This window comes from Hemiscyllium ocellatum, chromosome 23 (assembly GCF_020745735.1).
Source record: "Hemiscyllium ocellatum isolate sHemOce1 chromosome 23, sHemOce1.pat.X.cur, whole genome shotgun sequence".
Classification (NCBI taxonomy): domain Eukaryota; kingdom Metazoa; phylum Chordata; class Chondrichthyes; order Orectolobiformes; family Hemiscylliidae; genus Hemiscyllium; species Hemiscyllium ocellatum.
This window is the reverse complement of record NC_083423.1, coordinates 22180298-22202297: the sequence shown is the minus strand read 5'-3', so window position 1 is coordinate 22202297 and position 22000 is coordinate 22180298. Positions and strand designations below refer to the sequence as shown.

At 47.6% G+C, this 22000-nt stretch overlaps 1 protein-coding gene across 3 annotated transcripts in view; it reads right to left on the bottom strand.

The window, feature by feature from the left end:
- tymp (thymidine phosphorylase) overlaps positions 1-15567 on the bottom strand; it is an 88078-nt gene extending 72511 nt beyond the window's left edge. For 2 of the 3 annotated variants that reach the window (XM_060843133.1, XM_060843132.1), the window contains exons 1-2: positions 15501-15567; positions 3626-3726 (exon numbers count right to left, since the gene is read on the bottom strand). The gene's annotated coding sequence lies outside the window, so the exon portion shown is untranslated. The remainder of the gene's footprint in view (positions 1-3625; positions 3727-15500) is intronic. The other variant, XM_060843134.1, reaches the window with a different exon arrangement.
- Positions 15568-22000: the final 6433 nt, after the last annotated feature.

Sequence of the window (22000 nt, the reverse complement as noted above, 5' to 3'; positions counted from 1 at the left end):
TCCCCTTCTTTAATCACCTGTCCCCTCACAACATGGTTAATTTTGTTCTCCCATGTGGAACCCTGTCTTCTTAATCCAAATGAATTTATGTATTTAAATGAGCTAATTTAAACAGGCTTTCCTGAGATAACAAGGAACAAGCTTATTAGGTATTAATTAAAAATGAGAGAATTCATCATCAAAAACCGATTCCAGCTGGTTCGAGAAAGATCTGTGGCTCAGCCTTTGAATTGTTCATGAAAAGTGGAGAGTTGAGCCTTGTTGCAATAGATGTTTATCCGCACCCTTGATGTGGACAGTTGGAGTCAGTTCCGTAGGCCTCTGTCCAGACAGCACTTAAATTACCAATTTTGAAAAACACAAACCGGAATTACGAGTTATAATGTCCACAGTACTTTAGCTTTCTGACCTCTGATCATGTCAGTATTCAAGTCAGTCCTTGGGTGGAGAAACATACCTTCTGAAGGAATGGAAAGTAGTCGAATACAAAACCACCCATACCAAAACTAAGCTTCCAATTGCAAAAAAAGTGGAAGTTGTACTGAATTGGAAGCTGTAATAGACATGAGAAATCAAATCAAAATAAAATAGCAGAAAGCTAAATCGCTGTTCAACAAGATTATGCAACTATTGGCAGTGTTATTGGAAAGTGTGATGAATCCCTCTTTATGGAAGCTTTTTTTTTGTTGTGCTGTAAAGCAATGTTGTGTGAAAATGGCAAAATTGTAACTTTCTGAGGTATAGAGTTGCAAGAGTAGTTAGGTGGCAGCATTGTTCTGAAGTGGAATCTATTGCAATGCTTGTAACAGGTCATTCAGGATGGTTCTGATTCAGCAAAATGTAATTGTAGCAATGCAGATAGTCAGAGGAAGAGACAGACACACAGTCAGACTATATTTCAGGATGGCAGTGATTAGAAGTACTGGGGAGAAAGTTGAATTGAGGAGAAAGTGTGGACTGCAGATGCTGGAGATCAGAGTCGAGAGTGTGGCGCTGGAAAAGCACAGCAGGTCAGGCAGCATCCGAGGAGCAGGAGAATCGACGTTTCGGGAATGAGCCCTTCTTGAGGAACCCAGAGCAGTTGGATGATCAGCCATTATCATATTGAGTGGTGGAGCATCTAAAGGTCGGAGCTGAGATTCACAAAAAGTCATGCAGAGCTGAGAATGTGGGAAGTCATTTGCTTTGTGTTGGGGGATGCCCAAAGACCTCAGAAGAAGCTTGTGAGCCTTAGGCCTTCAGTACTGCTGTGAGACTGGTCTGCTGAAAAGCCATAATCACAACTTTCTTGATGCAACCGAGCAAGCTTAAAACTTGGGGAAAATGTGTTGCTGGAAAAGCGTAGCAGGTCAGGCAGCATCCAAAGAGCAGGAGATTTGACGTTTCAGGCATAAGCCCTTCTTCAATTCCTGATGAAGAGCTTATGCCCGAAACGTGGAATCTCCTGCTCCTTGGATGCTGCCTAACCTGCTGCGCTTTTCCAGCAATACATTTTCAGCTCTGATCTCCCGCATCTGCAGACCTCACTTTCTTCTCGAAGATTTTAACCTACTGCGAATCCTCTTGCAAGGATGCCTTCCTTGAAGAAGCTCTCTTCCTCCCTCTACAAGGATTTCAGTGAGTCCTTCTCTCACTGCACACCCCAGGTCATCTCCTCTGCACAGAAGCTCTTCAGCCATGTTCTCAAACAGACTCGCTAGCACAGCCAATTCCTGAAGAAGGGCTTATACCCGAAACATCAAATTTCCTGCTCCTTGGATGCTGCCTGACCTGCTGCGCTTTTCCAGCAACACATTTTCAGCTCTGATCTCCAGCATCTGCAGACCTCACTTTCTCCTCCTAAAACTTGGGGAAGCCTCAGGAGTTTGCTGAAGCTAGCTGGTAGTGAGAAGCAGGCGTTGTGCCTGTGAATACATATACCAGGGCCATTTCAGAATCATGGGGAGGGTACGTCCAAGAAAATCGGGGGGGTGGGGGGCTGGGGGGTGTATCAGATGGATTGCCTCTTGACAGGGAACTTCAAGGTTAAATCAGCAAAAACTGAAGAATTATGATCCTTGTGAAGTTTAATGAGTTGATGTCCTGAGGGAAACTGATGTAAATTCCATGGGATCTGTCTGATCACATTTGCAAACTGATATGCACTGTGGGATGTTTGATCACAGTATAGTTAACTACATGTAAACCTGGGTGTTCACTGTAAGGTCTACGTTTATTATAGATCTTTTCACTGTTCGAACTTGTATAATAGAGTCTCGCTTTTTATTCAGGATGGTGAAATCTTGTAAGCTTATTCTTTTAGCACGTTCCCAGGAACCCACCTTTTGTCTCCTTTAAAAATAATGGTTACTGTTCCCCAGCTAGATCATATTGTAATGTGGTCATCTCATCCAGGATCATAACAGACAGTTGGTACTTGTGGGTTGGGGTCATAACAAGGTTCAGTCAGGATACAAACCTTCGATTCTCTCAAAGATTCAGACCAAGTGACAACTTGGTATCTGAGTAGTGATGTTGTTATCTCGATTGTATCTAGTGGAAATGAACAACCAGTTATCACTATCACAAGCTCATCCTTACAGTAGAATTTCAGGTGGCTGACAATGAAGGTTGAACTCAGCATCTATGCAAATTATAAATCAACCCAGAATCCAGCAACAGCCTAACAATGGAAATGGAAGAATAACAGGTATAACAACAATCACAAATATCATGGGAACAACATGTCCAATTGTACAAGTTTGGAGTGGCACAGTAACTCAGTGGTTAGCACTGCTGCCTCACAGCACCAGGGAACTGAGTTCAATTCCAGCCTCAGGCGACTGTGTGGAATTTGCATATTCTCCCCATGTCTGCACAGGTTTCCTCTGACAGTCCAAAGATGTGCAGGTTAGGGTGGATTGATCATGCTATATTGCCCATAGGGTTCAGGGATATGTAGGTTAGGTGCATTAGTCAGGGGAAATATAAAATAATAGGGTAGGGGAATGGGTCTGGGTGGGTTACCCTTCAGAGGGTCGATGTGGACTTGTTGGGCCAATGGCCTGTTTCCACACTGTAGGGATTCTATGATTCTATTCTATGAATTCCTAATGCAGCTGTATGACCAGGTTGTTCCTGTTAAAGGATCTCAGTTGTCCTTCCTCTTCCCAGCAGCACTGGAAATTTCTTCAACTCTTAACGGTATAAATTCCGACCAGCATTAGGAATGTCATTGTAAAAGAATCAACATATCACATGACCAATGTCAATGACAATCCCACTATAGCAAGCTGTTCTATTGTTAAGATCAGTTGTTCTTTGCAACCAATCAAACCCAGTGTGGATGGGCTGGACCCTGGAAGATCAGATGGCAATTGGAATGTCACTGCCTGCATGTTCAGTTTCTCTGGGCTAGAGGGATGCAAAACCACCAGCTATTGCTGCATGATGAGACTGAAGTTTCAACATCATGCATCGCAGTTCTCAAAGCTCCTGACATTTCTTATTGGCCCTTTCTCCAGGTTTCTGGGACCATGATGTCACAACGAACAGAGCACCTGCTTATTCCATGGCCAAGCGGCATCCAGGACTGAAAGATAGCGGTACACCTGCACCAAGAACACTGCCAGAAAAGATGACTCACCATGGGAAGGAGAGTGTTCCCGCCTGGACAATGGCTCACCGACACAAGGACTATGACCCGGGTAGAACCCCAGGACCAGGTCAGTGCTGAATGGCCAAGGACTGTGCAGTACCGAAATAAAGAGAAAAAGGGGAATTAGCAAATTAACTATCTTGTGTATCGCTAATCTAGTTCACATCCCCAGCTTTGTTTGCCCTATGTATGCTTCAAAGCTGTAAACAACTGAAATTACACTCCAAAGCATTTCTCACCCTCCCTCCCATTCAAGATGCTCCTTAAAACATACCTCTTTGACTAATCCTGTCATTATATCTGTTTATAAGGTCCGGCCTCAAGTTCGGTTTGATAATGATTCCTATGAAACACTTGTGGATAAGTCATCGTGTTAAAGGTGCTAGATAAATGCAAATTGTTCAATTTTGTTGTCGGATGCTTCTGATTTTGAAAGTTATGTAATGGTGGCTGCTTTGGGCTGTCTGTTAATTAATTGTCATGAGTCAAACTTCCGTGTGTTTTAGCGATTGAAGTTTCTAGCTATCTTCCCTCAGGTATTCCAGCCATTCTCCTTAACATGAGCATTTAAGGTATACTGCCTCAGTGTAATGAAGAAATTCAATAATGAATGCAATGTCTTTCAGCTAAAATGTGGAACTCCCAATTGCTTCTGCACGCTCATACAGGAATGCTAAAGATCGAATGAAAATATCCAAATGAAGCAGAAAGTTTGACAAAAATGGGATCACTTCTCCCACTGCTGCTTGTGTGATCTTTCTTTGCACAAAGTGATAGCTCCATTTGCTTGAGGATCTGCATAGCTTTCCTTTCTATCTGATTGGTATGAGTAAATGTTTCATGAATTATAAGGTGTCCTCATTGAAAGGCGGATGTGTATTCCTAAAAATCACAACTTTATGTGAAGCATGGTTATGTGAAGCTGAAACCAGAGTTTGTTTTCTGAGGACACTTTCAGCCTGGAAAAGCTATTGTGAAAACTGAAATACGGTGTTAGATAGATCATTGCACCTCTTGTATTTTACACATGTGCAGTTGTAGCTGAAATGATTTGCAAAACAAAACAATTAAAGGCTTCTAATGAAGGGTCACTCGATCTGAAACATTAACTCAGATTTCTCTCCCAAGATACTGCCAGACTTAGAGTCAGAGTCATAGAGATGTACAGCATGGAAACAGACCCATCGGTCCAACCCGTCCATGCCGACCAGATATCCCAACCCAATCTAGTCCCACCTGCCAGCACCCGGCCCATATCCCTGCAAACCCTTCCTATTCATATACCCATCCAAATGCGTCTTAAATGTTGCAATTGTACCAGCCTTCACACATCCTCTGGCAGCTCATTCCATACACGTACCACCCTCTGCGAGATGGGCAATCAATGCTGGCTTTGCTCGCAATGCGCTCATCCCAAAAAGGAACAAAACTAAGAATAATTTTTTAAAAAGCAGACCAGATTACCGTATGGCATGGGTCAGTGGAAAATGGCCCATTTGAGGATAATGGACAAGAGGAGGCATCAATGAGATTTTGGTTACTTCCTCAAAAAACTCAATCAAGTTTGTGAGATACAATTTCCCACACACCAAGCCATGTTGGTAATGCCTAATCTGCCTTTGTCTCTCCAAATATATGTCAATCCTGTCTCTCAGAATCCCCTCTCAGAACTTAGCCACTGCTGATGTCAGGCACAGCAGTCTATAGTTCCCTGGCTTTACCTTCCAGCCTTTTTTGAATAAAGGCACATTAGTCAACATCCAGTCTTCTAACATCTCACCCCCGTGGCTCCAGATGATACACATATCTCTGCCAGGGGCCATGAAATTTCTTTCTTAGCTTCACACAATATCCTGGGATACACTTGATCAGGTCTCAGGGATTTATCTACCTTTTTAGGGGCAGGGTTTTGCAGCAGGAGCAGGAGTAGTGAGAGTGAGGACCAAGGGGCTGCTGGGAAGGTAAATTAATCCTTTAATAAATTACCTGGTGAATAGGCGGACTGCATACTGTGCAGGTGCAGACAAGGGACTGCTGAGTAAGGAAGGTAATATATTTGGGCGGTTACTTTACCTGAAGCACTACTTAGGATGTGTCTCGCCCCCATCCTCCTTCTCTAACCAAAACAAAGTTCCATTGCGCCAATTTGGTAAGGTTGCTAGTTTTTTTCAAAGTCTCTTTGGGAATTGAGAACAGTGGGAATGGACGGTCAGGCAGGTGAATGCTCCTCCTGTAGAATGCGGGAGGTAAGGGTCACCATTAGTGGCCTGACTGACTTCATCTGTGAGAAATGCACAACTCCAGCTCCTTGGAAACCGCGGTAGGGAATGGGAACTGGAGCTGGGAATGGATGAACTTCAGATGATTCGGGAGGCAGAGGGGGTAATCGAGAGGAGTTACAGGGAGGTAGTCTCACCTCAGATAGAGGAAAAAGGCAGATGGCTTACAGTCAGGGGATGGGAAGGGGACGGGCAGACAGTGCAGGGATCTCCTGTGGCCATTCCCCTCAGTAATGTGTGTGCAGTTTTGGATACCTTTGGTAGGGGGGTGGGGGGGGAGCGGAGTGACCAACTGGGGAAAGCTATAGTGTCTGACATGAGCCTGGCTCTGTGGCTCAGAAGGGAAGGGGGGAGAATGGAAAAGCGCTAGTTGTAGGAGACTCAATAGTTAGAGGAATGGACAGAAGATTCTGTCATCGTGAACGGTTCTCCCGGGAGGTATGTTGCCTCCCAGGTGCCAGAGTCAGGATTGTCACTGATCGAGTCTACAAGATTCTGAAGGGGGAGGGTGAGCATCCAGAAGTCATGGTGCACACCAATGACATAGCTAGGGAAGAGGATGACGATCTAAAAAATGCTTTCAGGGAGTTAGGTTGGAAGCTAAAAAGCAGGACAGGCAAAGTAATAATCTCAGGACTACTACTGGTGCCACGTGCTCGTGAGGAGAAGAACAGGGAGTGAGTGGAGCTAAACACATGGCCACAGGGCTGGAGTAGGAGGGAGGGCTTCAGATCCATAGATGATTGGGTACCTCCTAGAGAAGGTGGGACCTGTGCATGAAGGATGGGTTGCACTTAAACTGCAGGAGCACCAATGTCCTGGGCAGGAGATTTGCTGGAGTACTTCAGAAAGGTTTAAACTACTTTGGCAGAGGGCTGGGAAACAGAGCTTCAGATCAGAGGAGAAGTTAGTTGGTGAACAGGCAGAAATAGAATGCAGAGAGTCTGTCAGGAAGGATACACAGTTGATAAGGCAAAGGGATAGGCTGATGTGTGTCTGTTTCAGTGCAAGGAGTGTCAGGAATAAGAGTGATGAATTTAGAGCATGGATCAGTACTTGGAACTATGATGTTGTGGCCATAATGGAGACATGGATTTCACAGGGGCAGGAATGGTTGCTGGATGTTCCAGGGTTTAGATCTGTTAAAAAGAACAGGGAGGGGCTAAAAGAGGAGGGGGAGTAGCATTGTTAATTAGGGAGTGCATCACAGCTGCAGGAAAGAACGTTGTTGAGGAGAGTTTGTTTACTGGGGGGTCAGCATGGGTGGAAGTAAGTAACATGCAAGGATCAGTCACTTTATTGGGTGTTTTCTATAGACCCTCCAATAGCAGCAGAGAGATGGAAGAACATATTGGACAGCAGATTTTTGAAAGGTGCAAATGTAACAGAGTTGTTGTTATGGGTGACTTCAACTTCCCCAATATTGATTGGAATCTCAGTGCAGATGGTCTGGATGGAGCCAACTTTATCAAGTCTGTCCAGGAGGGATTCCTGACTCAATATGTAGATAGGCCGACTAGGGGCGAGGCCATATTGGATTTGATGCTAGGCTATGAGCCAGGCCAGGTATTACATCTTTCGGTGGGAGAACATTTTGATGACAGTAACCACAATTGCTTCACCTTTATGATAGCCATGGAGAGGGATAGGAGCAGAGAGTATGGGAAGGTATTTAACTGGGGGAGGGGAAATCATACTGCTATTAAACAGGAGCTGTGGAGTATAAATTGGGAACAATTATTCTCTGGGAAATGCACAACAGAAATGTGGAGGCTGTTTAAGGGCCACTTGTTGCAAGTGTTGGATAACTTTATCCCACTGAGAGAGGCAAGGAATAGTAAGGTGATGGAGCCTTGAATGACAAGAGCAGAGGAGCTTTTCATCAAAAGGAAGAAGGAAGTTTACTTAAGGTTGAGGAAGCAAGGATCTGGCACAGACTAGCTAGAAAAGAACTCAAAGACAGACTGAGGAGAGCTAGGAGGGGACACGAAAAAGCCTTGGTGGGAAGGATTAAGGAAAACCCAAAAGTGTTCTATATGTATGTGAGGAATAAGGGAATGATCAAAGAGAGCGTAGGGGCAATCAGGAATAGTGGAAGGAACTTGCGCTTGGCGTCTGAAGAGGTAGGGGAAGTCCTAAATGAGTTTTTTGCTTCAGTTTTCACTCGAGAGAGGGACCTTGTTGATCGTGAGATCACTGTGGACCAGGTTAATCAGCTTGAACAGATTGATATTGAGGAAGTGGATGTGTTGGAAATTCTGGGAAGCATCAAGATAGATAAATCCCCAGGGCCAGACCACATATATCCAAGGTTAGTACGGGAAGCAAGGAATGAGATTGCTGCACCTCTGGCGATGATCTTTGCATCCTCACTCTCCATGGGAGTAGCATCAGCTCATCGGAGGGAGGTGAATGTTGTTCCTCTGTTCAAAAAAGGGAATCAGGAAATCCCTGGGAATTACAGCCCTGCCAGCCTTAAGTCTGTTGTAAACAAGGTACTGAAAAGGATTCTGAGAGATAGGATTTATGAGTATTTGGAAAAATAGTTTGATTAAAGATAGTCAGCATGGCTTGGCGAGGGACAGATCATGCCTCACAAACCTTACTGAATTCTCTGAGGATGTGATGAGACAAGTTGACAAAGGTTGAGCAATGGGTGTGGTGTATTTGGATTTCAGCCAGGCATTTGATAAGGTTCCCCATGGTATGCTCATTCAGAAAGTTAGGAGGTATGGGGTATGGGATACAGGGAAATTTGGTTGTTTGGATACAGAATTGGCTGGCCAAAAGAAGACATCAAGTGGTAATGGATGGAAAGTATTCCACCTGGAGGTCGGTGACAGTGTGTCCCACAGGGATCTGTTCTTGAGCCTCTGCTCTTTTTAATTTTTATAAATGACTTGGATGAAGAAGTGGAAGGGTGAGTTAGTCAGTTTGCTGATCACACAAAGGTCAGTGGTGTTGTAGATAGTGGGGAGGGCTATTGCAGGCTACAACAGGACATTGACAAGATGCAGAACTGGGCTGAGAAGTGGCAGATGGAGTTGAATCTGAATAAATGTGAAGTGATTTATTTTGGAATGTTGAATTTATATGCTGAATTCAGGGCTAAAGACAGGAATCTTGGCAATTTGCAGGAACAACGGGATCTTGGTGTCCATGTACATAAATCCCTTAAAGTTGCCATCCAAGTTGATAGGGTTGTTAAGAAGGTATTTTAGCTTTCATTAACAGGGGGATTGAGTTTAAGAGCTGTGAGGTTTTGCTGTAGTTCTATAAAACCCTGGTTAGATCACATTTTGGAATATTGTGTCCAGTTCTGATTGTCTCATTATTGGAAGGCTGTAGATGCTTTAAAGAGGGTACAGAGGAGATTTACCAGGATGCTGCCAGGATTGGAGGGCATGTCTTATGAAGAGAGGTTGAGTGAGGTAGGGCTTATTGTACTGGAGAGAAGAAGTAAGAGAGGTGACTTGATCGAGGTATACACGGCAATGAGAGACATTGATAGAGTAGATATCCAGAGACTTCTCCCCAGGGCAGAAATGGCTGTCATGAGGGGGTCATAATTTTAAGCTGATTGGAGGAAGGTAAAGGGGGGATGTCAGAGGCAGGTACTTTACAAAGAGAGTGGTGGGTGTGTGGAATGCATTGCCAGCAGTGGGAGTATAGTCAGAGACATGAGGGACATTTAAGTAACTGCTGGACAAGCACAGAGACGGCAGTAAATTGAGGGATGTGTAGGTGATGCTGATCTTAGGTTATGACAAAAGCTCGGCACAACATAGTGGGCTGAAGAGCCTGGACTGTACTATGTTCTATATTTATACATATTAACGCCTTCAGCACATCCTCTACAGTTATATAAACATTGTTTGAGATATTACTATTTATTTATTAAGTTCCTTAGCATCAATGTCTTTCTCCACAATAGATGCTGACTCAAAATATTTATTTTATACCTCACCCATTTCCTCTGGTTCCACATATAGGTAGCTTCGTTGATTTTTAAGGGATCCTATTCTTTCCCTAGATGCTGCTTTGTCCTTAATTCACTTGTAGAATCTCTTTGGATTCTCCTTAATCTTATCAGCCAAAGCTATCTCGTCTCCTTTTTGCCTTCCTGACTTCCCTCTTAAGGGTACTCCTAATGCTCATATACTCCGCAAGGGATTCACTTGATCCCAACTGCCAGTACCTGACCGTTGCCTCTTCTTTTTCTTGTCCAGAGCCTCACTATCCCTTGGCATCTCGTGTTCTCTATTCCAGCCAGCCTTACCCTTCACAATAACAGGAACATACTGTCTCTGAACTCTCATTATTTCACTTTTGAAAGCCTCCTACTTGCCAGACATCTCTTTCCCTGCGAACAGTCTCCCCCACCCAGTCAACTTTCGAAATCTTAGTGCAATACTGTCAAAATTGGCTTTGCTCCAATTTGCAACTTTAATTTTCATACAAGGTTTGTCTTTTCCATAACTAGTTTAAAACTAATAGAAGTTTAGTCATTGCTCCGAAAGTGCTAGCTCTGTTATTCAAAATACCAATGTTTTAATCTCAAAAAACTAAGTATAACATTAACTTTGCAGTTATACGTTAGAAGAAAATAATTCAACTTGCAGAACATCAGAAACATTTCCTTGACATGCTGCAAATTTAGTTTTCACACGTTCCACACGACCACTGACCCCCAGAATTGTTACCACTTCCAGCCCACCAACCCAAGGTGTGCAGCTCACCCTCCCCAGATATCAGCTACCTCCCAGCAACTCATTCCCCACCTCAGTCTGCAGCTCCCCCCTCAACTCCCAGGTGTGTAGCCCTCCCCCCAACCCCAGTCTGCAGCTCTCGACCCCTCCACCCCCCAACAACTCCCCCCGCACCCTCTCACATCCACACCTTCCTTCTCAATGGGAAAACAAAGGTTAGTTTTATGGATCTGCTCACAGTTGTCAGCCATTTCTGCTGCCTGTCTCACAGTCACTGTCCTCTGGTCTTCAACATGGGTTCTAATTTCTGACGGTAATGAGTTTTTTTAACATCTTCTGAGAGAATAATCTCTCTCAGCTTCAAATGAGATAATTACTCTTCGTGCCTATACTCACTGGTTAAAATTAATTTGCCTTTACTCTTTCCAACCCTAGTCTGTTTCCTTAAAATGCAAAACCAGTGAGCATCAAACCAAACTCATATACACCCAGAATAGCCATTTTTGCAGTGCCCTTTAAGCTGTTATTCTTTTCCTTGGTATTTCGCGTTCACTTATCTCTCTGATTCAGGTTTTCAAATCTCTCTTTATCTTTCTCCTCTGTCTCTCTCCTTTCATCTCCAATTCAATTCCAATGCCCTTTCTCTTTAACTGCCTCATCTCTTTTATGGCCAAACTATTTTAACAACCCCCATTACTCATTGTTTGGCACATCTGTTCTGTTTTGTATTTCCAGCAATTCCAACTGTTGTGGTGATATTTGAACTGTCTCTGTACAGGAAATTGCACCTTTAAATCATTTACCAGTTGGAGCATGTTGCTCTCTACATTTGACTGACCAGTTAAATGCACTTAGATAGTGGTTTGAGTTAATATTTCCATTTGGAAAATGTTGAAAGTTTTCACTCACAGAGATTGAGAGTGTTAGAGAAAGAGAGCAATATCACCTGCTGGTCAGCTTTTTGGAGCTCTGAGCCCATACTACACTGTCTTCTGATCTTGTCTAACCAACCTGTTCAGATATGTTATTACACACCTCTGGAAGCAGGTGGGATTTGAACCACCATCTACCTCACTCAAAGGTAAGGACACTATCACTGCACCACAAGAGCCCCTCCTCTCAGCTCTGTGATAACCTTCAACTAATCCACAAGCTGTTGCTTGGCAGTTAGGTTTTTTTCTCAAAGATATCTGGTGCCAATGTTTCTCACACAATTATCTAGTTTCAGCCAAAGGACACTGGTCTGCCCCAATCAGTTGGTGCATTATACCCAATTCCAGGCACCACACTTTAGGAAGAGGATGACAGTTCTTGAGAGAATGACATTGATGGGGTTGGGCGATAACAGTCATGGCTGACATTAACTGTTCTCCCCTGTGGTGTGCTTAATCAGGTTGCAAGCATGGTAAGCAGAGCCTCTGTCATCATCTCACCACTTTCCCAGTGAAATCCATAATGGGAAAGCCCAAGGCCAGCTCCCCACTCCACTTCAGGGCTTCATCTTACCTGTGCTGGTCAGAACCTGTACTGCATTTCTTAGAGAAGGTGGTGAGACACGACTGTCTCCCATTCCATTTCTTGCCCCTCCTCTCTCCAAATTGGGAAAGACACGCCACATCTGGAAGCGATCTAGTTGAGCTGCCAAACTCTTTCCTTTCTCTGCAAATACCTGCCCTCCCACGGGGGAATGAACATTGGGCCTGACTCGTGATCCCTCCTTCCGAGGTGGGAGGTGATGGTGGAGTTGGGGGGGGGGAGGGTGCAGGAGGATCACTACAAATAATGACCCATGGGAGCACTGAGGAGCATTAGATGCTTTGTGTGAGCCAGCTTTTGAGATTAGGAGAAAGTGAGGACTGCAGATGCGGGAGATCAGAGCTTAAAAAATGTGTTGCTGGAAAAGCGCAGCAGGTCAGGCAGCATCCAAGGAACAGGAGAATCGACGTTTCGGGCATCAGACCTTCTTCAGGCTCATTCCTGATTCTCCTGCTCCTTTGATGCTGCCTGACCTGCTGCACTTTTCCAGCAACACATTTTTAAGCTTTTGAGATTAATCAGGGTCAATCCAGTAGTAGGTGAGTCGGAGCAACTCCAAGCTAAGAGACAAGAGGAGGCCAGTCAAACCCTTAAACCACTTCTGCCATTCTTTTATCTGTATCTTAGCTCTAGTTAGTTGTTTTATTTTGCTTCACACTTCTTGAAGTTTTAGCCAAATAAATATACTCAAGTACTGAGGGGGTTGGGGGGCTTGAATTTAAAAACCTTCTGTGTCAGAAGAAGGTACCATCGCTGAGTAATAGTTGATAGCTGGTAGACTAGACTTCAGCTTCCTTGACAGTGATAGCTCTGTTCTGTGTTTTTAGTGGTAACCTCTGCTTTTTGAACTTCGCTTGACTCCTCTCTTGAGGCCCTCTCCATTTTACACCATGTTTTTCCTCATATAATTGGGAGTAGACAATTTAGTCGATCAACAACATCCAATAGGATCATAGCTGATCTAAATCTAAATTCCCTTTTTCTTGAGTTAACTCCATCTCCCTTGATATTCTGACCCGACAAGAAGCTCTCTATCTCAATCTCGTTCTAATCCACAGCCTTTTGGGTTAAGAGGTTCAGTTTACACCACCCTTTGTGTTCTTGTTGCTTGCATTTCTAATCATTTGAGCTCTAATGTTATGACACCCCAAGCAGAGAAGATAGGCCCTTTGTATCATGTCTGTCAATTTATCAATTTAATTCCATTCGATAGACAGGTAACCAATTCAATGGGAATCAGCTAACTGAGCTCTTGTAACCCAGTGGTAGTTCCCACTAAGTAAGAACACCGAGGTTCAAGTATACCTGCTCCAGAGGTGTGTCATAATGTGTCTAAGCAGGTTAGGAACACAAATAAATGTGGCAATATTTGGAACAGAAATGAATAGATGATTGTAAGTTGAGGTAAGAAGCCCCACCTTTGATAGACAGGTAGAAATAAGCTGTGTTTCTTGAATTACCAACAGAGAATAATTTATGACAACTTTAAGGTGTTGGTAAAGAACACTCTTTTTATTTTTGCAAAGTCAACAAAATCACATTGTTATTGCTTTTGGCTGGGTTTCTCAAAAGCTGCTTGACAACTTTGTTCACTCTTGTGCAGAGTGATGTGTGAGCAAACAGCACAAAGGTCTGCCGATCTGTCATGTGAACTTTGTGAGTTGGGATTGGGGGTCCTGCTCTGGGTAAGGTTGGAATGGGAGCTTGTGATTAAAACCCTGGTGCTTGCCTGTAATTGGAGTTCCATCATTGTCGCCAGCATTGGCAAAGTTCATCGAGGGTCAGGGGAGGCTAATGCTGACTTGGTTTGCTGATGAATCCAATTAAGATTGTTTAAGAACTCATAGAGAACATAGAAATGTACTGCACAGAAACAGACCCTTCTGTCCAGGCCATGTGTTCATTTCTGGTTTCCCTCCTATCAGAAGAATGTTGTGAAACTTGAAAAGGTTCAGAAAAGAATTACAAGGATGTTGCTAGGATTGGAGGATTTGAGCTACAGGGAGAGGCTGAACAGGCAGGGGCTGTTTTCTCTGGAGCGTCGGAAGCTCAAGGGTATCCTTATAAAGATTTATAAAAATCATGAGGGGCATGGATACGGTAAATACACAAGGTCTTTTCTCTGGGATGAGGGAGTCCAGAACTAGAGGGCATAGGTTTCGGGTGAGGGGAAAAATTTAAAAGCAACCTAACTGGCAACTTCTTCATGCAGAAGGTGGTACATGTGTGGAATGAGCTGCCAGAGGAAGGCGTAGAAATGTATAGCACAGAAATGGACACTTCAGTCCAACTCATCCATGCCGACCAGATATCCTAACCTAATCTAGTCCCATTTGCCAGCACTTTGCCCATATCCCTCTAAACCCTTCCTATTTGTATATCCGTCCAGATGCCTTTTAAATGCTGTATTTGTACCAGCCTCTACCACTTCCTCTGGCAGCTCATTGCATATACACACCACCCTCTGTGAAAAAAAGTTTCCCCATAGGTACCTTTTATATCTTTCCTCTCTCACTCTAAACCTATGCCCTCTAGTTCTGGACCCCACCCCACCCCAGGGAAAAGACCTGGTCTATTTATCTTATTCATGCTCCTCATAATTTTATAAACCCCTGTAAGGTCACCCCTCAGCCTCTGATGCTCCAGGGAATACAGCCCCATCCTATTCAACCTCTTCCTTTAGTACAAACCCTCCAACCCTGGCAATATCCTTGTAAATCTTTTCTGAACCCATTCAAGTTTCACAATATCTTTCTGACAGGAAAAGTTGCATCAAAATATCTTGCTTCGAATGTTGCAATGGTACAATTACACAAACTTCTACTTCTTGCAGTGCTGCATGTGGAGGAGGCTAGTACAATTATGGCATTTAAAAGAAATCTGCACGGGTATGTGAATAGGAAGGGTTCAGAGGGATCTGGGTGAAGTGCTGGCAAGTGGGACGTGATCGGGTTAGGATATCTGAGACATGTCGAGGGAGATATTGAGATTGTACTGGAGGTGAGTGGGCTGGGGCACAAGGACCTGAAGGTGGAAACACAGGGAAGCCACTGTGGGAAACTCAATGGGCATTTAAAAGGGCAAACCACTCCGAGGGCGGGGACACTCAGTCATTGGCTCACGAGTGACTTCGGTGTGCACTTGGGAAGAGTGGGCATTATGTACTCAGGCAGTGCAGCAGGGTATCACTCTCCTACAACTGGAAGGGCCAGAAGAGGAGGCTTTCAGACACAGCAGCGAGGTGAACAGAGCCAAACATTTAAATACAGCATAGCCAATAAATACGATCTGTACTCGCAATGTCCAAACAACCAGATTAATTAACTTGTAGAAACTTACCACTAATCAACTTCCAGGTTTTCCAAAGAGCTGTTTTCCCTGAATTTGCCTGTTTCGAACACTTCCTTCTGGATGTATGCTTTAAAGGGGGAAGGAGGTTCCAGATGTATGAGGTGCGGAACTGTGCTCCAAATTATCTTTGCTCAACCCAGTGATGAATCATTCAATAGCAGAGACACGTGAGTGCAGTATTTGGTGATTGAGAGGGATTAATTGGCAGGCACTAGTTATGTATACCTTCCCAGAGATGGATGATAGAATCTCAGCTAAATGTTGCAACATTGCTCACAAAACTGACCTTGTTTTTAGAAAACTGAAACAGAAACAGAAAGCACTGGAGAAACAGCATCTGTGGGAAGAACAGGAGAGTTAGTGTTTGGAATCCAGTAACCCTTTGTCAAAACTGAAAGCACCCAAGAGGTGGTGGTATTTATGATGATGATGATGATGGGACTGTGGGGGATGGAAGCAGGAGGGGGTAGAAAATGCCAGTCAGAGACAAAAGGGAAACTGATAATGAGCCAGGGAATAAGTAAATGCTGATTAGATGGTAATGAGAGCTGTGACCAGTTCAGGGAAAATGGGTTGGCTGGGCAACCAGTAAAAAGCAGAAGCTGACAGTGAGGGGCAGGTAACAAACATACATAAAGGTGGACAGGCTCCAACATGTTGAAATTTTTACTTAGAGAGAGAGCTTAGGACTCAACATTGAGTTCAGTCATGATGATAATGAATGGCAGAGCAAGTTTAAAGTGTAGCATGACCCACTCCTCCTCCTATTTCCTGTCACTGTGACCTATGTTAATTGTTGAGGTGTGATGTAGAGGTTCTATAATTGGATTAGGGAGGACAAGGTCACCTGAGGAAGGGCCAACACTCCGAAAGCTTGTGATTTCAATTGTTCAGGTGGCATATGAAAAAGGTGCCTCGTGCTCACAGCCAGAGATTCTGTATTGCATTACTGATGGCCGTTTTCAATTACCTCGCCCTATAACTCTGGAATTCTGATCTAACGCTCTCTTCAAAAAAAACCTGCTACCCTGAGATGAAACTTGCTGTCACCTGACCGAATATCGCGTTGTGTGGCTCCATGGCAGGTTTTGTTAGAAAACACACCTGTGAGGCAGTTCGGAAACATGACCACGTTAAAGGCCATGTTTGAGATGTTTCAATTACACATGAGTCAGATGCACAGGTTATTAACTGAACTTTTAACTTTGTCATTTTTCCCATTAGCAAATTACAAGGTGCACCACGCAGATCGATTGGTTCACCACAATGTCCCTGCATATTCTATCGCAATGCGAACAGTCGGGTTTAAAATGAACGAAGGCCCAGGTACAGTAACTGAGGCTCAGAACTTTTCTCATTATCTTTAATATTGGATGCAGGTGTTCAGTCTGTTATACTTCCGCTTTTCCGGTGTTTGCCGCCAACATTGAAGGAGCCCTTTTTCTGAAATGTCATTCCCCTAACTTTGAGACAATACCGCATACACTGTTTTTGACAAACTCTCAAGGTCCAGGCAAATAAAGATATAAAAAAAGTGATCACACCAAGAAGCCAGCAGCATTGTAAATATTTTGGTATGTTTGACCTTGTAGATGTCTCTAAATAACACACAAAACGTAACTCATTCACATCTTTGTCTTATTGAAATAAAGAGCAAGGGCAGGGCTCCCCGAAGCTGGGTTTGGGAGTGAATGTGAGTTTGATGTGAGCTCGGAAAGAGGAAAGGCCATTGTACACCATGAACCAAGTGACAACGGTCTTGTTCCTGCTCTCAGCAGCCTTCACTCTCACATTCCCATCAAAGGGACAGGACTAAATGCAAGGTGAGAAATTGGGTGACTTTGGGAAACAGTTTGGGAAGCTCAGATTGAGGGCTTTCTGACACCCCCACTCACTCCCCGTCACCCCCACTCACTCCCCGTCACCACCACTCACTCCCCGTCACCACCACTCACTCCCCATCACCACACACTCTCCCCGTCACCCACACTCACTCCTCGTCACCCCCACTCACTCCCCGTCACCCCCACTCACTCCCCAACACCACCACTCACTCCCCGTCACCACCACTCACTCCCCATCACCACCACTCACTCCCCATCACCACACACTCTCCCCGTCACCACCACTCACTCCCCGTCACCACCACTCACTCCCCATCACCACACACTCTCCCCGTCACCCACACTCACTCCTCGTCATCCACAATCCACTCCCCATTGCCAAACTCAATCCCCGACCCCCACAATCCACTCCCTGTCACCCACCCTCACTTCCCGTCACTCACAATCCACTCCCCGTCGCACACAATCCACTCCCCGCAGATTCCCTCCAGATGTGATCGACGATGCCCTCCACCGCATCTCCTCCACTTCCCGCTCCTCCGCCCTTGAGCCCCGCCCCTCCAACCACCACCAAGACAGAACCCCACTGGTTCTCACCTACCACCCCACCAACCTCCATATACAGCGTATCATCCGCCGTCATTTCCGCCACCTCCAAACGGACCCCACCACCAGGGATACATTTCCCTCCTCTCCCCTATCAGCGTTCCGCAAAGACCACTCCCTTCATGACTCCCTCGTCAGGTCCACACCCCCCACCAACCCAACATCCACTCCCGGCACCTTCCCCTGCAACTGCAGGAAATGCAAAACTTGCGCCCACACCTCCTCCCTTACTTCTCTCCAAGGCCCCAAGGGATCCTTCCATATCCGCCACAAATACACCTGCACCTCCACACACATCATCTATTACATCCACTGCACCCGATGTGGCCTCCTCTATATTGGGGAGACGGGCCACCTACTTGCGGAACGCTTCAGGGAACACCTCAGGGACACCCGGACCAACCAACCCAACCACCCCGTGGCTCAACACTTTAACTCTCCCTTCCACTCCACCAAGGACATGCAGGTCCTTGGACTCCTCCATTGCCAGAACATAACAACACGACGGTTGGAGGAAGACCGCCTCATCTTCCGCCTGGGAACCCTCCAACCACAAGGGATGAACTCAGATTTCTCCAGTTTCCTCATTTCCCCTCCCCCCACCTTGTCTCAGTCGATTCCCTCGAACTCAGCACCGCCCTCCTAAACTGCAATCTTTATCCTGACCTCTCCGCCCCCACCCCACACCGGCCTATCACCCTCACCTTGACCTCCTTCCACCTATCACATCGCCATCGCCCCTCCCCCAAGTCCCTCCTCCCTACCTTTTATCTTAGCCTGCTTGGCACACTCTCCTCATTCCTGATGAAGGGCTCTGGCCCGAAATGTCAAATTTCCTGTTCCTTGGATGCTGCCTGACCTGCTGTGCTTTAACCTGCAACACGTTTTCAGCTCTCCACTCCCAGTCACCCACAATCCACTCCCCGTCACACACAATCCATTCCCCGTCACCCGCAATCCACTCCCAGTCACCCACAATCCACTCCTAGTCACCCACAATCCACTCCCCGTCACCCACAATCCACTCCCAGTTACCCACAATCCACTCCCCGCCAACGACACTCACTCCCCGTCACCCACAATCCACTCCCCGTCGCTCACAATCCACTCCCCGTCACCCACGCTCACTCCCTGTCACCCACAATCCATTCCCCATCACCCACAATCCAGTCCCTGCCGCCCCCACACACTCCACGTCGCCCCCAATCCACGCCCCGTCACCCACAATCCACGCCCCGTCACCCACAATCCACTCCCCATCACCCACAATCCACTCCCCGTTACCCACAATCCACTCCCCACCGCCCACAATCCACTTTCCATTGCCCACACTCATTCCCTCACCCACACTCACTCCCCGTCACCCACAGTACACTCCCCGTCACCCACAGTCCACTCCCCGTCACCCACAATCCACTCCCCGTCGCCCACAATCCACTCCCCGTCACCCACAATCCACTCCCCGTCACCCAGACTCATTCCCTCACCCACACTCACTCCCCGTCACCCACAATCCACTCCCAGTCGCCCACAATCCACTCCCCGTCACCCACAACCCACTCCCCGTCACCCACACTCACTCCCTCACCCACACACACTCCCAGTCATCCACAATCCACGCCCCGTCACCCACAATCCACTCCCAGTCACCCACAATCCACTCCCCGTCGCCCCCACACACACTCCGTCACCCTCACACTCTCCCAGTCGCCCACAATCCACGCCCCGTCTCCCCCAATCCACGCCCTGTCGCCCACAATCCACTCCCCTTCACCCACAATCCACTCCCCGTCGCCCCCAAACACTCTCTGTCGACCCCAAACACTCTCCGTCACCCTCACACACTCCCCGTCGCCCCCACACACTCCCCGTCACCCCCACACACTCCCCGTCGCCCCCACACACTCCTCATCGCCCACAATCAACTCCCAGTTACCCACCCTCATACCCCGTTGCCCACAATCCACTCCCCATCGCCTACATTCCACTCCCAGTCACCCACCCTCACTCCCCATCGCCCCCACACACTCCCCATCACTCGCACACACTCCCCATCGCCCCCACACACTCTCCGTCGCTCACAATCCACTCCCCGTCACCCACAATCCACTCCCCATCACCCACAATCTGCTCCCCGTCACCCACAATCTGCTCCCTGTCGCCCACAATCCACTCCCCGTCACCCACAATCTGCTCCCCGTCGCCCGCAATCCACTCTCCGTCACCCACAATCCACTCCCCGTCACCCCGACACACTCCCCGTCGCCCACAACCCACACACCGTTGCCCACAACCCACTCCCCGTCGCCCCCACACACTCCCCGTCGCCCACACTCCACTCCCTGTCGCCAAACTCAATCCCCGTCGCCCACACTCCACTCCCTGTCGCCAAACTCAATCCCCGTCGCCCACAATCCACTCCCCGTCACCCACAATCCACTCCCTGCCGCCCACAATCCACTCCCCGACACCCACACTCATACCCTCACCCACGCTCACTCCCCGTCGTCCACAATCCACTCCCCGTCGTCCACAATCCACTCCCCGTCGTCCACAGACCACTCCCCGTCACACAAAATCCCCTCCCCGTCACCCACACTCATTCCCTCTCCCACACTCACTCCCCGTCACCCACAATCCACTCCCCACCAACGACACTCACTCGCCGTCACCCACAATCCACTCCCTGCCGCCCACAATCCACTCCCCGACACCCACACTCATACCCTCACCCACGCTCACTCCCCGTCGTCCACAATCCACTCCCCGTCGCCCACAATCCACTCCCCGTCGTCCACAAACCACTCCCCGTCACACAAAATCCCCTCCCCGTCACCTACACTCATTCCCTCTTCCACACTCACTCCCCGTCACCCACAATCCACTCCCCACCAACGACACTCACTCGCCGTCAGCCACAATCCAATCCCCGTCGCCCACAATCCGCTCCCCGTCACCCCCACACACTCCCCGTCGCCCACACTCCGCTCCCCGTCACCCAAAATCCACTCCCCGTCACCCGCAATCCACTCCCCGTCGCTCGCAATCCACTCCCCGTCACCCGCAATCCGCTCCCCGTCACCCACGCTCACTCTCCGTCGCCCACAATCCACTCCCCGTCTCCCACAATCCACGGCCCGTCACCCCCACACACTCTCCGTCGCCCACAACCCACTCCCCGTCGCCCACAACCCACTCCCCGTCGCCCCCACTCCACTCCCCGTCGCCCCCACACACTCCCCGTTGCCCACACTGCACTCCCCGTCGCACCCACACACTCCCGTCGCCCACACTCCACTCCCCATCGCCCACACTCCACTCCCCGTCACTCACAACCCACTCCCTGTCTCCCACAATCCACTCCCCGTCGCCCACACTCCACTCCCTGTCACCCACAATCCACTCCCCGACACCCACTATCAATCCGTCACCCACAATCCACTCCCTGTCACACCAAACCCACTCCCCGTCACCCGCAATCCATTCCCCGTCGCCCACAATCCACTCCCTGTCTCCCACAATCCACTCCCTGTCACCCACAATCCACTCCCCGCCAACGATACTCACTCCCCGTCACCCACAATCCACTCCCCGTCACCCACGCTCACTCCTCGTCGCCCACAATCCACTCCCCGTCTCCCACAATCCACGCACCGTCGCCCACAATCCACGGCCCGTCACCCCCACACACTCCCCTTCGCCCACAACCCACTCCCCGTCGCCCACAACCCACTCCCCGTCACCCCCACACACTCCCCGTCGCCCCCACACACTCCCCGTTGCCCACACTCCACTCCCCGTCGCCCACAACCCACTCCCTGTCACCCACAATCCACTCCCCATCGCCCACACTCCACTCCCCGTCACCCACACTCATTCCCTCACCCACACTCACTCCCCGTCACCTACAATCCACTCCCCGTCACCCCCAATCCACTCCCCGCCAACAACACTCACTCCCCGTCACCCACAATCCACTCTCTGTCACCCACACTCACTCCCCGTCACCTACAATCCAGTCCCCGTCGCCAAACTCAA